Consider the following 15,731-nt stretch of genomic DNA (forward strand, 5'->3'; position numbering starts at 1 on the left):
CACTCTCACTGAACCTTTTCCTCTCTCTTCCAGGATGGGTGGGTGTGACAAGCTGCCTGTAAGCGCCCCTTCCCCTCTCCCTGGAGCCATTCAGCTCTGGCCAGGTTGTGTCTTTCCTCCTTTTGCCCCTCTCTGGGCTGCCTATTCTACCTCCTACATTCCTAATCCTCTCTTCCCCTGAGTTGGCTGGCTGTGGCCCCAACTTTGTGCCTCGCTGCTCCCCCACTTCAAGAGCCCGCTGGGTACCAGGAAGCTTCCTTGGTTGCCTGAGGACTTTCTCCACTCTCTGAGCCTGCTGAACGCTGGTCTTGCAGGCAGTAACCCTCTAGCTTCCTTGGCACTATGAGCCATCTGTCTGCTGGTTTGAGTGCCCTATGTTCTTCAGTTTCCCTGTAGCCTGGCCATCTGGGCCCACTTTCTAGCTGCATTCTCCAATTGCTCCCGTGATTCCATGACTTTCCTTCTGCTAGGTAAACCTGCCTAACTTCCTGATGTTTCTCAAGTAGCAGGCTGTCATTCCCTACTCTGCCATCTTGCATCTTATTGCATGTTTTGTAATGAATCTTGTGAGGGAACTGATAAAATTATCTATAGATTTTGGTTGGGAGTAAGTATAAGTAGTTATGCCTTAAGTTCATAAAAATTCAAGCCAAGGGATGGGATTCCCGTAAGACAGACTCATATTCTTTTGGCCCTTGGGTGTCTGCATATTGCTTCCACACTTACGTCCTTTCCCATAAATAATATATAACTCCATAATATTGAAAACAGAACTTTACAATGAAATCATTAGTTACTTAGTTGAGAGAATAAAGATTAAAATATAACTAGTTCTATACGAGTAAATTCACCATTAATACTATATCCAATGAACACATGTGTAATCAGCTGTAATATTGTGGGAGCAAGCCAGAAGATAAGGACATCTCAAAGAAGAAGAGACTAGGCATGAAATATATCTTACTATACTATGGTATAATGCTCCTAGAACAGTAACAATATTTTGTCTTGAAACATTGGAAACAGAGATTTGTTTCACTCTTATATCGTCTTATTTCAAATTAAAACTGAAATAACTATTGAAGTTATTTAATTCATTTTAGAGACAGAAATCAGGGTACATTCATAAGCAATGAGAAATATCACTATGTGAATTACTGAAATGTGGATAGAAATTAATATTTCATGGATTCTCTTAATATAATGATAACTAATAAATTTCTTTAAATAGCTATAGAAAAAAATTTTTAATTCAGAAAGGGCATTCACTAAATGCCTCTAAGCAATGATAAGAGTTTGAAACGAATATGTTCAGCAAATATTTATTGAACACTATGCTGTCTAAGGCAACATTCTAGATGCACTCGTAGGGATTGCTAAATTAAGTAGAAATTGAACTTATCTTTAGAAAACTCACTGACCAAATTAGAATAGAAGGAAATAGATTATATTTGTCATGATGGAGACAAAGATTTTTAAGAAATGAGAAGGAAAATATTTAAAGTTATCATAATATAGTTATTGTGCTGTCAGGATACATAAGCATTATTATTACAACTGTTTTAAAGATAAAATAGCTAAGGCTCACAGGAATGAAATATTTGTGTATTTATATGCTTATGTATATGTATATGCTTATGTATGTGTGCATACATATATGCATGCAATTTCTTATGTGTGTGTTCATAAGTATATCTGTGGAGAATGAAAGTTGGACAGGAAAAAAATGACAAGGAAATCCATAGGAGACATACTATTTATAGCTTTTTCAATTACTAGTCTGAATAGTTTTCTTACATTCAATATTTATTCAAAATATCATGTTTACTATTGCATAAGTTCCATTAAAATCCACCAGGATTTACTATTATTATGGTTCCAAAATTTGCTCTTAAAACAATGATGTATCAGTTTAAAAAGGTTGATTGACTAAACTTCATTTCAGTAATTCATTAACATAATCGTAGAGCTATAATCTCCTTAACTAATACACAATGACCAAGATAAAAAAAAAAAAGAGTTACAAGCTGAAGGATGATTTGGATTGAGAAATGGCCAACCAAGTCTTGATAAACAAAAATTAGAATTTTGTGGGAGAGGAAGCAGTTATTCAGTAGAAGCCAATTTTCCCTGCAGAATCCAAAAATATTTGCAGTGATGTAAAGCAGGAATGAGATATAAAGTAGAAAACAGATTACTGATGTTTCTGCAGGAAGCGAATGATTTCCTCGATCCTATCCTTTTCCCTGAACACAGAATTCCTGGATCCAGTCTATTGACAATCTCTGTGAAGAATCAGAATGATTTGCTAAAAGTGAATAAATATGCCCAGAGATGAACTCTGCATTCTGGCCTAAAGGATCAAAGCATAGTGGTTGTTGCTCTGCCTAATGATTCTTAGCAAATCGCACTGATCATACGTCCGTCCATATCTACATAACTCCAGGGTACCTTTCCTGGTGGCCTCATTCCTACCTTAAGGAGACATCCAAGACCAACATGAATTGAAATATAGTGAAACATGAACTAGGCCTCGATTAACAGAAAAAAAGTTCTAATAAATCAAATAAATTAAGGAAACTAAACAGTACTTTAATGCAAACTAATCTCCTCTTTAATCATACCAGTGCGAGACAATATTGAATTAATCAACAATGTACGGGCTGGGCCGCCTGGTGGCAGCGCGGGCTGCAGCCTGGAGGGGGCGTCCGCCGAGGCCCCCCCCCACCCCCGGCTCCCCGCTCTCCAGCCCTCGCGGCGGGCCCCGGCCCCTTCTGCCGCCCTCCCGCCCGCGGTGCCCACCCCTCGGAGCCTTTGTGCTCGCGTCGCCCCACGACCCTCTCTCCGCAGGAACCCCAGCGCAGCCGGCCCGCCACTGCGTTCCAAGCCAGCGTGGGCGCGCGCCTGAGCCGGTGGCGAGGGGCCGCGGCGCGTGCCCGGGCGCTGCGGGCAGACACCGCCAGACTGGCGACGCGCCCACCAGCATTGTCTCGGTCCGGTGCCCTGGTCCCGAGCCGCAGGCGGCGCCGGAGAAGCGAGGAGCAAGCCGCGGAGATGGAGGAACTGACCTAGGAGGTCCCTGGTGTGACTAGCAGGAGCTGGAGCAGGGGCTCTTCCAGGAGGAAAACCTCCACCCCAGGCCTGCTGGATGCTTAGCAGATGCTCGCCTGGAACAGCTGAATTCGAGAACCCTGCCTAAGGGAGGATAGAGACCATCCATCCTCAGGGGGAAATAATGAAAGAGCAGAACCCTTGGACCACTTTACATCAGCCCCGGAAGAATGAAGTGTTGCCCTTTCTGCGTTTTGATCTGAATTTACACAATCGACTCCAACTAAGCATTGTCTTAAGAAATAGCCTCGTGCTGTGAAAAAGACCAGTGACTTCCTGAACAGTATTTTAGCAAAACGAACGAAATAAGCCTCCCCTTTTGTACCAGTACTTCTGTTTCTAGGAAAATATTCTAAGAAAGTAGGAAGTGATTTGCGCAAAGATTTTTGGTCAAAGAAAATAATTATTGTTTCATTTTTAACAGAGAAAAATGTTAAACGCCGTGCAGGTCCAACAATAAAGACTTTTTTAGGAACATCTCTTTAGAGACCTGTATGCAATAGAAACCTATCCGTACCCTATTGTTGAAAGAAAATAACAGGAAAACATGATTCTGTTCACACAGGCTTTCATCTATGATTGTTTACAGCACAGAGAACCGGTTAGAAATATAATCACAAATACTAACATTTCCTTTCTCTAGGGGTGTATCGTCTTTTCTTTCTTCCCTGCCCCCTGACACACAAGCACACACCTGCACACACACATGCACCTGCACACACATACGGTGCATCTTTAATTACTTACACATAGCATTATCCTTTCACAAACATTTCAGACCAAGTTCATAAAATGAAGGAAAAGGTGGATGTCAACGAAAAACCAATCCAAGGGGGCAAGATATGAAATATAGAACTTTCTGAAAAAATAACAGGGAAGAGACATGGGAAGGTTGTTCAGATACACTGCTGGGGAAACGGACTTTGGCCCAGTGGTTAGGGCGTCCGTCTACCACATGGGAGGTCCGCGGTTCAAGCCCCGGACCTCCTTGACCGTGTGGAACTGGCCATGCGCAGTGCTGATGCGCACAAGGAGTGCCCTGCCAGGCAGGGGTGTCCGGGCGTAGGGGAGCCCCACGCGCAAGGGAGCCCCACGCGCAAGGAGTGCACCCCGTAAGGAGAGCCGCCCAGCGCGAAGGAGGGAGCAGCCTGCCCAGGAATGGCGCCGCCCACACTTCCCTTGCCGCTGACGACAACAGAAGCGGACAACACAGAAAACAGACAACCGGGGGAGGGGAATTAAATAAATAAAAATAAATCTTTAAAAAAAAAAAAAAGATACACTGCTGAAGAATTACTCAAACTAAATAAATGATGTCAGTATGATTTGGACCAACCAATTGTGGAGCAAAATGAATGAGATAAAGAAATTTACTTTCAAAGCGCAGTGTAATTCAAAAGTCTAAAATACTGAGATTATCCTAATATTTATGAAGAAATAAAATCATTGAAATGACCAGAAATATTTCAGCAATACTGATTGTTATAATATGAAAAATAAAAGTTAAACTTGAGGAAGAAATGTTTCCCCTAGGAATACACTCCTAGCAAAAGTATCATTCAAGGGTAAATGTAGAATAACAAATTGAAGACATGCAGGGTTACCAGGTTGCTATCTGCATACCTTTTCATAGGAATTGTGCTCCGGAGAAATGAAGGAAAACCAAAACAGAAAGCAAAACCTTAAAAACTGTAGATTTCTATCAATAGAGTTGTAAAGAGTTGCTTTAATATCATACTAAGCAACGAGCTTTAACTGGAACAGGGTAATGGAAATGTTTGTGGGGAGAAAAAACATTACAGAATATCTAATATGATTGTGAGATTAGAAAGAGGGGCCATGATGAAAACAACACTAGAAAAATAACATAAAAAAATAAACTAATAACTGAAGAAAATGTATTCCTAGTATTTACTTCTGCAATAGAAAATATTTATGTAATCAAAATTACATTCAAACTTCCTATCACAACTTAATACTATGAAGATCTGTGGAAAAGAGGAAAGTATTAAGAAAGGTATCAACATCTAGTGTCACATTAAATTAGTAGATTGTGTTAAAAATGATACATGGAAGATGATGGTATAAAGAATTAAGAGAAATGGAGGGTCCTCACTAAGGAGTGAAATTATGGACAGATACTTCTGCATGTCTTTGTAGATATCACACTTCTTTATTTTATTAGTTTAATGTTTTAGCAAGTTTCTCAAGGTATAATTCACATACCATAACATTCACCATTTTAAGTTACAATCTAATGACTTTTTGTACATTTACTGAGATGTGTAACCATTACCACAACCAGTTCTAGGGCATTTCTATCACTGAAGAGATTCTTTTCATAATCATTAACAAATAATATTTATTCTCACTGTGAAGCCCTAGGAAACTGTTAATCTGCTTTTTGCCTGCCTAGATCTCCCTTTACCAGACATTTTATATTATTGTATTATTTAATTTTAACTAATTCTCATATATTAGTTTTATAAGTTTTTGACACTGAAATGCAAATATACATTCTTATACAGACATATTTGCCCACAATTATAGTTATTATATCTTAATGTGAACTCAAAAAAGAAACTTGGTGGATGTTGAAAATTGTGTTTAGTCAGGCATGTTATTTATTTGATCTTTAACCAATATTCATCCAGAATGGAAGATATTCCTAAAACATTTCAGACATTCATAAAAGCAAGTCTACATATTTGGTAGGAGTGAGAGGATAATAAAATGATTTTTTTAAACTTTGTTTTTTGATGTGTAGGAAGATGTTATATACCATCTAAAGAACTCATATTATTTACTTTTTCTTTCATAATATCTTTCATCAATTATTTATAACATATGTATTATATTCATCTTAGTGACTCTTTTTCATTCTTTAAATTGAAATTTTCCAGATTGTAGTTTTCCATTCAACTTGTTAATTGTATATTTAACTTCTTTGATCAATGATATTTTATTTAATTAAATAAACAATTCCTTACTTTATGGAATATGAATTTGTCTTTACGATAATAAAGTATTTCACATCTGAAAAAAATTATTTTAGTTCTTTAATATCATTCTTTATTTTGCATTTTTAAATGAAATATTTGTTGGTTCATATTATATGGTTGAAATGTGATGCTTTGTATTCCAGTTAATTCTGTGTGTCCACTTGGCTAGGTTATGGTGTCCAGGTGTTAGATCAAGTAAGCCCTAGACTGACTGTTACTGTGATGATATTTTATTGATGGAGCTAAGTCATTAGTTAGTTGACTGTGTCTATGGCTTACTACATCTACAATCAGCAAAGGAGTTTGACCTCCACAATGAAAGGAATCTCCTAAGTCAATTAGATCTGAGGATTTCAGCCGTCAGAAAGAATTTCTATCTCTTTTTCAGTCAGCCTGCTGCTCCTGGAGATTCATTGTCATCCTCCAGATCCAACCTGTGGCTTATCTTATGAAATTCGTATGTGCCAGTGTCATGATAATGTGTGCCAATTCCTATAATAAATCTCTTTGTGTTTATATATATATATGTAATACTGACATACATATAATTATATATATGCTATTGTTATAATATCTATTATAAATGTATATATTACTGTATAAGATATGCATATATGTATGCCAATTTTATTTTTCTGGGAACCCTAATACACTTTCATTCTATACATTTTTAATCAATTGTCTAAAATCCACTAATTCTGGGACATTAAGTAAAGACGGGGGTATGAAAAGGGCATGGTACACACCATTCTTCAGGGAATATTTCCCGAAACAATTCCAGGATGAACAGGTATATACAGCCCTTTGTAGTTTTTTAATCTGAAAACAGTCTTATTGTGCACCTGTTACTCATACCTCCCAATAATGCCTACCACCACGAAATCTGTTCTGACTTAGGGTAGCCACAAGAATATAAAATAGCTCTTGGTTTTCAGGCAAGTATTGCTTTTCTAGCATCATCTGGCACAGAAAGGGAAGGATGAGCAGTGATTCTATCCAGCTTAATGTCCTCTTCAAGAATAGGAAGTAGAAGGAAAAAGGAAGAAATTAACTCTTAGACTTCATATAAAACCTTTCAAATTCTGAGAGAGATCAGAGCAGGAGTGGGAAACAATGTAGATAGCATTTGAGATTCCTTCTTACATACACAGAGGAATAAATAGATATAATCTATATAAGTATTGTCTATAGTGCCACACAATCCATAAATTTGAATCTCCTGACTTGTGGAAATCATCAGAAGCCTCACATTTCCAAGGACACTGTTGTTAGACAGGAAATATGGCCATATTCTGTTGAAATGCCTGTGGCAATAGACTGATTCTCATGATTTTTAAAATATATTCTTACTAGGAATATTATACCCAGCAATTTAGCATGGAAAGAGTGAAATGTATAGCAGAGGAATGTCTGTAAAGCAACACTATATGAAATCATAAATGCAGAAGTACATATATGGTGTTTAAAGAGCAGGAAGTGTCCAATATAGCAGTGGATGAGTAAGAGAGGGGGGAAGAAGGATATGTTGTCAGAAAGTCAAGGGTGGGGATGATTCAGCACCATTTATGGACCATAAAGATATTTGCAGGATGTTGATATCTTTCTGAAATAGAGATAGAAAAATGGAGGGTTAAAATTTAGAGAAAATAAGTATTTCCAAGTATTTAGTAAGATTTTACTATAAGGAAAAATAAATCTGTTTGTAGTAGTATGGAGAAATTTAATCAAGAGTGTTTGTCAATATAGGTTATGAAAGCGATCTATGTTCATTTCACTAAAGTAACAGCAAAGAGAGAGAGAGAGGGAAAATCCCATCCAGTGTTTTATTCATTATTAGAGAGGTTGTGCATTTAATGGACAATCATGAAGAAGAAATCAAGATATAAATTTCATTTACAATAACAATTAAAATAATAAAATGTCTAGGGATAAATCTAACCAAGAATTTAATCAAGAATGTAATGTAGTCTGTGTGTGCAGAAAATGACAAAACATTGCTAAAAAAAAAAAAAAAATCAGAGGACCTGAAAATACAAAGGAATTCCACGTTCATGGATGGTAATATTAGATATTGTTAAAATGTAAATCCTATCCAAAGCAATTTATTGATTCAATGCAATCTGAATAAAAATGCCAACAACTATTTTTGCATAAATGGAAAAGGCAACAAACAAATTTATATGGAAGTGTAAGGGTCCCCGAATATCTAGAGCCATTTTGAAAAAATGAAGAATGAAATTGGAACACTCATAATTCCTGACAGAAAAATTTATTACAAAGTCACAGTAATCAAAACAGCTTGATACTGGGACAAGAACATATATATAAAGCAATGAAATAGAATTAACACTCATATATCTAGAAATTAATTTAGCAAGAAATGTAAAGGATCTTTATTCAGAAAACTATAAAACAATGCTAAAAGGAAACAAAGAAGAACTAAAGAAATGGAAGGACATTCCGTGTTCATACATGAAGAAGTCAATTCTACTCAGGTTCATTTACAGGTTCAATACATTACCAATGAAAACTCTAACAGCCTACTTTACAGAAACTGATTAGAGAAATAGGACTTAGGACTTCCTCAAAATGAAACACTTTTGTTTTTCAAACAAGTTTTTAAGAAGGTAAAAATGCAGACTCTTCAATGGGAGAAAATCTTCAGTAGCCACATATCCAACAAGGGTTTTATTTCCATGTTATACCAAAAGATCACATAACTCAATGACAGAAATATGAAAACCTAATTTAAAAATGGGCAAAAGACTTGAATAGACATTTTTTCTAAGAAGAAATACAAATGACCAATATAGCTTATGAAAAGATGCCCTGCATTTCTAGCTATTAGGAAATGCTGATGAAAAGTACAATGAGAGTTTCATGCCTTATAGAATGGTAATTATTAAAAAAATAGAAAGCTATGTGTGCTGGAGAGGATGTGGAGAAATATGAACACTTCTTCACTGTTGGTGGGAATGTTAATGGTGTTTCTTCTGCGGAGGATAATTTGATGGTCCCTCAGGAAGCTAAATATAGAACTGCCCTCTGCTTCAGCCATCCTACTACTAGGAAAATACAAGCAGAAGGACTGAAAGCAAAGATGCTAAAAGATATTTGCACAGCCATGTTCATAGCGGTAAAACTGACAATTGCTAAAAGATTTAAATTTTAAATGTCAATCAACTGATGAAGGGATAAACAAAATGTGGTATATACATACTATGTAATACTATTTGGGTGTAAGAAGAAATGTAATCAGGATTCATGTGTCAATAAGGATGAACCTTGATGATATTATGTTGAGTGAAATAAGACAGAAACAAAAGGATGAATATTGTATGTTCTCATTGATATGGACTAAATACAATCAGTAAACTTAAGGAATTACATTATAGTATATAGATTAGGAGACAATGCTGGTTAAGAACGGGAGATGATACTGAATGTATATAGAATGTTTAATGAGGTCAATTGTAAATATGCTGTAATGGAGAGAGTTGATAGCACATTATAATGACTATTACACACACTGCTTATTTATAACCTGGGATTGAAGTTGAAAGATGTAGTCTAGAGAGGTTAATGTTAATTGAATGACAACATAACGGTAATCTAGGAGTTGCATAAAACGGTGATTTTGGTGGTAGATGAGGATTGCGGTTAATACTATAAATACAAGAATGTTCTTCAATGACAAGATGTTAAGAATTTTGTGATAAATAGGAAAAATACAACTAATAAAATTTGTGGCCTATAGTTATCAGTACTATTATAATATTTTTGTAGAAATGGTAAAGAAGGTGCTATATTGCTGCTAACGGGAAAAAATACATGTTTAATTTTATGAACTATGAATAAGATCAAAGATTTTTTCTTCAGTTTCTTCATTAAGAAGGAGACGTTGGTCATGACATGTAACCTATGTCGAATCATTTATATATCTTTTTTATGGGCTAAAAATAGCTTATTTCAAAGGCTGTGGCAGAACTCATTAAAAGTAGGACTTTTCCATCTCTGGACCTATAAATGAGCCTTCAACAATTATGAAGCACAAAACCCAGTGTGCACATATTCTTCCATCCCGCTGGTCAGAAAATATCTGATTAATAAAATCTTCAGTAACATAACCCACTGTCCAAGAGGCTCAAGTACTGGAATGCCTTTTCATTCTGGCTAGTATTCAAAAGTAAAAAGAATACTACTCCTAGTAGTAGTAATAACATTGACGCCGCACCAATAGATTTATTCAATAACACTCCAACCAACGAAGAAGACCACCATCCCCTTTCAGGAAGCTGACAGGTGGGCAGGCGGTAGGGCTCCACCTGGAGAACCAGGCAGCCGAGCACCGGGCGGCAGGAAGTGTCGCGGGGCAGGGCCGAGGCAGGGGCTAGATCTAAGGGCGCCCCCCACGGAGCCACCAGTGCGTGGAGGTGGGAAGAGAGCAGCCCTTTAGCCCTCGGCACCGCCGCGGCCGTGTTCCGTCCACCCCGGCTTGGGCCTCGGCCCAGGGAGAGCCCAGCTTAGAAAGTCCCAGCGCTGAGCCCGGGCCCCGGCTCTGCCCTTGGCCGGGAGGAGGGAGGCTGGAGCCAGGCACGGCGCCCGCGGACCCGGCCTCCCGCCGCCTCCCGCGGAGTGAGAGGGGTCTGGGAGCCCCGCGCCCCCCTCCCTCCAGCCGAGGCCGGGCCGGCGGGACGCAGCCCGCGGGGCGGGAGGTCACGGCTGCGGGGCCCAGGCGAGGGCAGCGACCTCAGCGGTCCCTTTGGCCTCGCGGCCTGCGGGGCCTCGTCCTCCTCCCGCAGCAGCTTGGACGGAAGGAGCTGGGGCTGCTCGCTCAGCTCTGAGCCTCCTCCTGGCCAGAGCGCGGCGCCATCTCCACCGCGGGAGGAGAAGCCGGGACGGCTGAGGGGGCGGCGGACTGAGGACCCTCAGCGAGGGCTCCTGGCGCCGCCGGGCTCGCGGGGGACGCAGCCCGAGAAGCCGCGGCGGCGGCGGTTGTGGCAGCCCCGACAGGTCCCGCCTCCTCGCCCGGCCGGCCCGGTCCCCACGGACGGAGCCTGCGGGAGACGGGGAACCCATTTATGTGTCTTTCTTAACACTGGGGAAACAGTCGTTAGCTTTTAGGATAAATAAGATAAATGTGACTGGAAAGAATATTTTAGATTAGTGCTTCCCTAAATTGTTAAGCTTCCTTTTGTCTGTTTTTTATTTTTTGAACTTGTGATAAAGTCAGAAAAAAATCAGGGAGGGAGGTGGTTCCCTGCTTTTCCCATGTGGGAGGTCCTGGGTTAAATCCCTGGTACCCACTAAAAACAAAACAAACAAATGAGAAAATCGACTGGCATTGGGGAGCAGATGCAACTCAGTGGGTGAGCGCCTGTTTTCCGTGTACAGGTCTTGGGTTCAATCTCTCCTTTAAAAAAAAAAAAATCAGCGGTGGAGGGGTGACGTCATCAACACAGCGACGGAAGCCGTCTCCTGGAAACGTCTCCCCTGAGTCTCTGGAGAGTGGCTGAGACTGGGGGACTCCACAAATGCTGAATTGAAGAAAGAGAAAAATAGCAGGTAGGAAATTCCCATCAAGGACCTACAGGTCCTCCTCCTTTCCCTCCCAACTGGTCTGTTCAACGCTTGGGATTTCTCCAGAGGCAGCTGGCAGCCTGGATACCTCTCACCCGGGAAACAGATTTTAGAGAACCTCACAGTAGTGCGATAGAACCCCATGCATATCCAGGTACAGAGGCAAAAGCTCACAGAGACCTAGTGCTGAAAACAAGCGGCTGAGGAATGCTAAAAGCAAAAAGGCCGCCATTTGAGGAGGGTAGGGAGTAGAGTCGCAGCAGAATGGCTATGGCCTAGTAGCGCCCTCACTCAATCCAGATACTACTTTTGGTGGAATTCATTATGGACTCTTCTGGGGGTCCCACCTTTCTGGAATGACCCTGTCTGACTCTCAGAGGCAGGATAACCTAGTAGGGAAGAAATGTTTGGCAGAAAAGCCTCAACGAGAAAAATGGAGGGGGAGGGTTGAACTGAACTGCTGCTAGATTGGAGAGTTCCAGAAATGAAAAGTGTAACAAAAATGGTGCACTAAGTGAGAAAGGAGCACGTACAAGAGGTAGAAACTAAGTTAAGCTTCAGTTTACTGATGTAAGGCTTAGCACAAAGGAGTCCAGCGAGGGCCCCCTGTTTGATCTGGCCATTGAGAGTTGTGATGAAAGTGTAGAGTGTGGAGCCCATTTTCAGTTACTGCCTAAGGTCTTAGTGTAGTACTTGCAGATTATTTTCATGTTGGGCTCATAGATGTTCCTGATGCCAGTTTTTCCATGATCATCACTTTTATGTCATTCCAGACATGAAGAAATCATTTGCTCCATCACAAGTGGCTGGGAACATACATTCAAAACTCTTGAGAGTAAACAGTACACCAGGGAAACTGCCATGAGTACTAGAGTGATAAAAGGCCCAACTGCCTACATCCTAGTTATCTCCTAAGCCCAGGACTCATGATTTGACCCAACTGAAATCAATGTTATCAAATCAGGTCCTTGAGGAAGGCCTACCTATTTAAACCATGTAGTCTGTCCAGTTATTTCATGCAGTTGTGTCTCACCTTCCTCAGAAGTGTCTACCCAGGTACAACACATGGTGTTGGCAATGGCAAAAATGTTTCCTGTTTCAACTAATAAGTAACAAGTTTGGCAATGCTATTGTCTAAAAATTTAATTTTTTAAAAGAAATTTGCTTTTACTTCTGTTTTCACCAGAAATATTAGAATTTTGTTTTCCTTAATTTCGGGAATTATACAACTATTGATTTACATATGTGCTTATTTATCTTTAAGCCAACTTGTATAGAGCTCTTTGAATGAATTCCATGTTACTTTGGTGATAGTATTCAAAGATAGGAAAATGTCATACATCAAACATACAGACAGACAAATACAGAACTTATAGCTTCAATTAAAACTAATTTAGCCATTTGTCAGACACAAAAGCAAAACAAAATTCCTCTGAGCTTACACTTTCTCATTTGTCTTTTGCGAAGAGTCCTTTAAAGAAACTATTTTTCTTGCATTTCTTGGCAAATTCTGAGTATTAAATGTAGTAGACATTTCATTTAGCTGTTTTGTTTTGGTGCTCCTTTTCTAGAATGATAAATAGTTTTTTCTAAGTGGACATTTCCCGAAATGAACATGGTAATTCTAGATTGTCTTTGGTGAGATCTTGCCATTTTGTTAGACTGATACAGCTTCCAGCCCCCAATTTTTTAAAAAGAGACTTTAAATTATCTAAATGTTACATGAAAATATAGGGGATTCCCATATATCCCACTCCCTCCCCCTACCACACTATCCCACGTTAACAATATACTACATTAGTGTGGTACATTTGTTATAATTTATGGACACATATTCAAGCTTTGCTACTAACCATGGATTATAGTTCATAGTATAGCTTATACTCTGTCATGCATAATTTTGTAAGTTATGACAAAATATATAATGGCCTGTATCTGTCATTGCAAAGTTATTCAGGACAATTCCAGTGTCCCCAAAATGCCCCCATATTACACCTCTTCCTTCCTCTCCCCACAGAACCTCCAGTGATCACTCCCTCCACATGAATGCTAAAAGTTCTTCCATTGCTACAATAATAAGTTTATAGTAGAATAATAGTAATTCCATTTTAGTCCATTGTTCATTCCCCAATCTTGAGGATTTTGGGATGGTGATGCCTACTCTGCCTTTAATTCAAAGGGGACTTAGATTCCTTGGGACAGATGGATGGAACTATCTTGCCTGCAGTTGCAGACTCTCTGTTCCTTGGGATAGGTTTTGTCTTTCATCATCAAATTGTTCTGGGTGAGCTCAATGAACTGGAAAGTAGGTTTTGCAACTCTGCTGACATTCAGAACCCAACTGCCATGGGGACAGACCAAAGATTTAAGTGTCTTGGACATACACCTATCAAGTATAATACTACCTGTAGCTTCAAATAGAAGATGCAGAAGAACCAAGTGTAGGGAAACCACAGATGAGTCTAGCTCTGTCACAATGAGGAGCATAAATTCCAAAGTAAGGCCCACACTCTCAGGGTGCCAAACTCCTGAGCTGTCCGCCCTGCCTATACTCTCTGGATATCTCTAGAGTCCTCAGTAGCCCCACTTTTTGAGGCATTGTTTACTGTGGCAGTGAGATCCTGCTGAGATGTGCACAAGTATAACCTCTGGAATGAGCTCCTGGCTCACTTTGAAATCTCTTAGCCATAAAAACTCACTTGTATTTACCATTCCCCCTTTTGGTCAAGGTCTGTTTTCAGGTTTATTGCTAGTTGGTGCTTGGTAATAATCCTTCTGTGCCAGGAAGGCTCATCCCCAGGAGTCCTGTTCCATGATAGGGGGAGATAGTGTGTTTATATAGTGAGTTTGATTTAGAAGCCACATTTGAGCAATAAGGAGGCCCTCAGGAGGTAACTCTTAGGCAATATATGGTTTATATAATCTCAGAAAATTTTATAAACTCCAAAGAAAACCTCATACTCACAAAAGTAGTTATTCCATATTTTTGACTCCCCTCAGTCCCTGTCAACCATTAATCATCTTTCTATCTCTTGATTTTCCTCTGCTAGATATTATATGTAAATGGAATCTTTTATAAATTGTCCTTTTCTATCTGACCTAAGTTTTGAAAACACTTAGCACATTTTCAGGTCTTTTCCATGGTATAGGTTATAAATTAATTCATTCCATTTTAAAACTGAACAAAATTCCAATGTATGGATATTACACGTTTTGCTTATATATTAGGCGATAGAAATTTTGGTTGTTTCTACCTGTTATTTTAAATAATGCTAATGTGAACATTTGTACACAATTACTTGAATATCTTTCTTCAGTTCTGAGGGGTATCTAACAAGGAAGAAAATTGCTAGATGTTCAGCAAATTTAGTGTCAATCTTATTGAAGAACTGCATAAATATTTTTCAAGTGGTTGTTCCATTGCACATACCTACCAGCTATGTACAAGGATTCCAGTTTCTCTACATCCTTATCAACAGTTGTTTTAGACTTTCAGAAAAAGTAAAACTATCCTGGCAGATTTGAAGTAATGTCATATTTTGATGTTGATTTCCACATCCCTAATAAGTAAAGATGTTGAGCATTATTTCATGTGTTTTTATCCAGTTGCATATATTCTTTGAAAAAATGTCTACTCAAATACTTTGCCCATTTTTAATCATATTATTTGTCTTTATGTTCAAGGGTAAAGGATTTTAAAATATATATCTTCTGTGTTATTAGGCCCTTATCAGATGTATGATTGTAAACTTATGTTTTCCTTTATGTAGGTTATCTTACTATTTTCTTGGTAGGGTTTCCTTTGATTAAAAGGCTTTTAGTTTTTGTGAGAAACAATTTGTTTATTTTTATTTTTAATTATTTTAATGTCATATCTAAATATCAATTGCCACATGAAAAGTAATGAAGAATTTCCCCTATATTTACTTGTAAGTGTGGTATAGTTTTGCTCTTATATTTACATTGCTAAATGACAAGTATACAAGGTAAAGATCAAAATTCATGCTCTGTATGTACATATCCAGTTGTTCCACCACC

At 38.9% G+C, this 15,731-nt stretch overlaps 1 long non-coding RNA gene across 1 annotated transcript in view; it reads left to right on the forward strand.

The window, feature by feature from the left end:
* Positions 1 to 11,163: 11,163 nt before the first annotated feature.
* LOC131276941 (uncharacterized) overlaps positions 11,164 to 15,731 on the forward strand; it is an 84,126-nt gene continuing 79,558 nt past the window's right edge. The window contains exon 1 of the long non-coding RNA XR_009184152.2: positions 11,164 to 11,678. This is a non-coding gene — a long non-coding RNA (uncharacterized lncRNA). The remainder of the gene's footprint in view (positions 11,679 to 15,731) is intronic.

Source organism: Dasypus novemcinctus, chromosome 30, assembly GCF_030445035.2.
Source record: "Dasypus novemcinctus isolate mDasNov1 chromosome 30, mDasNov1.1.hap2, whole genome shotgun sequence".
Classification (NCBI taxonomy): Eukaryota; Metazoa; Chordata; class Mammalia; order Cingulata; family Dasypodidae; genus Dasypus; species Dasypus novemcinctus.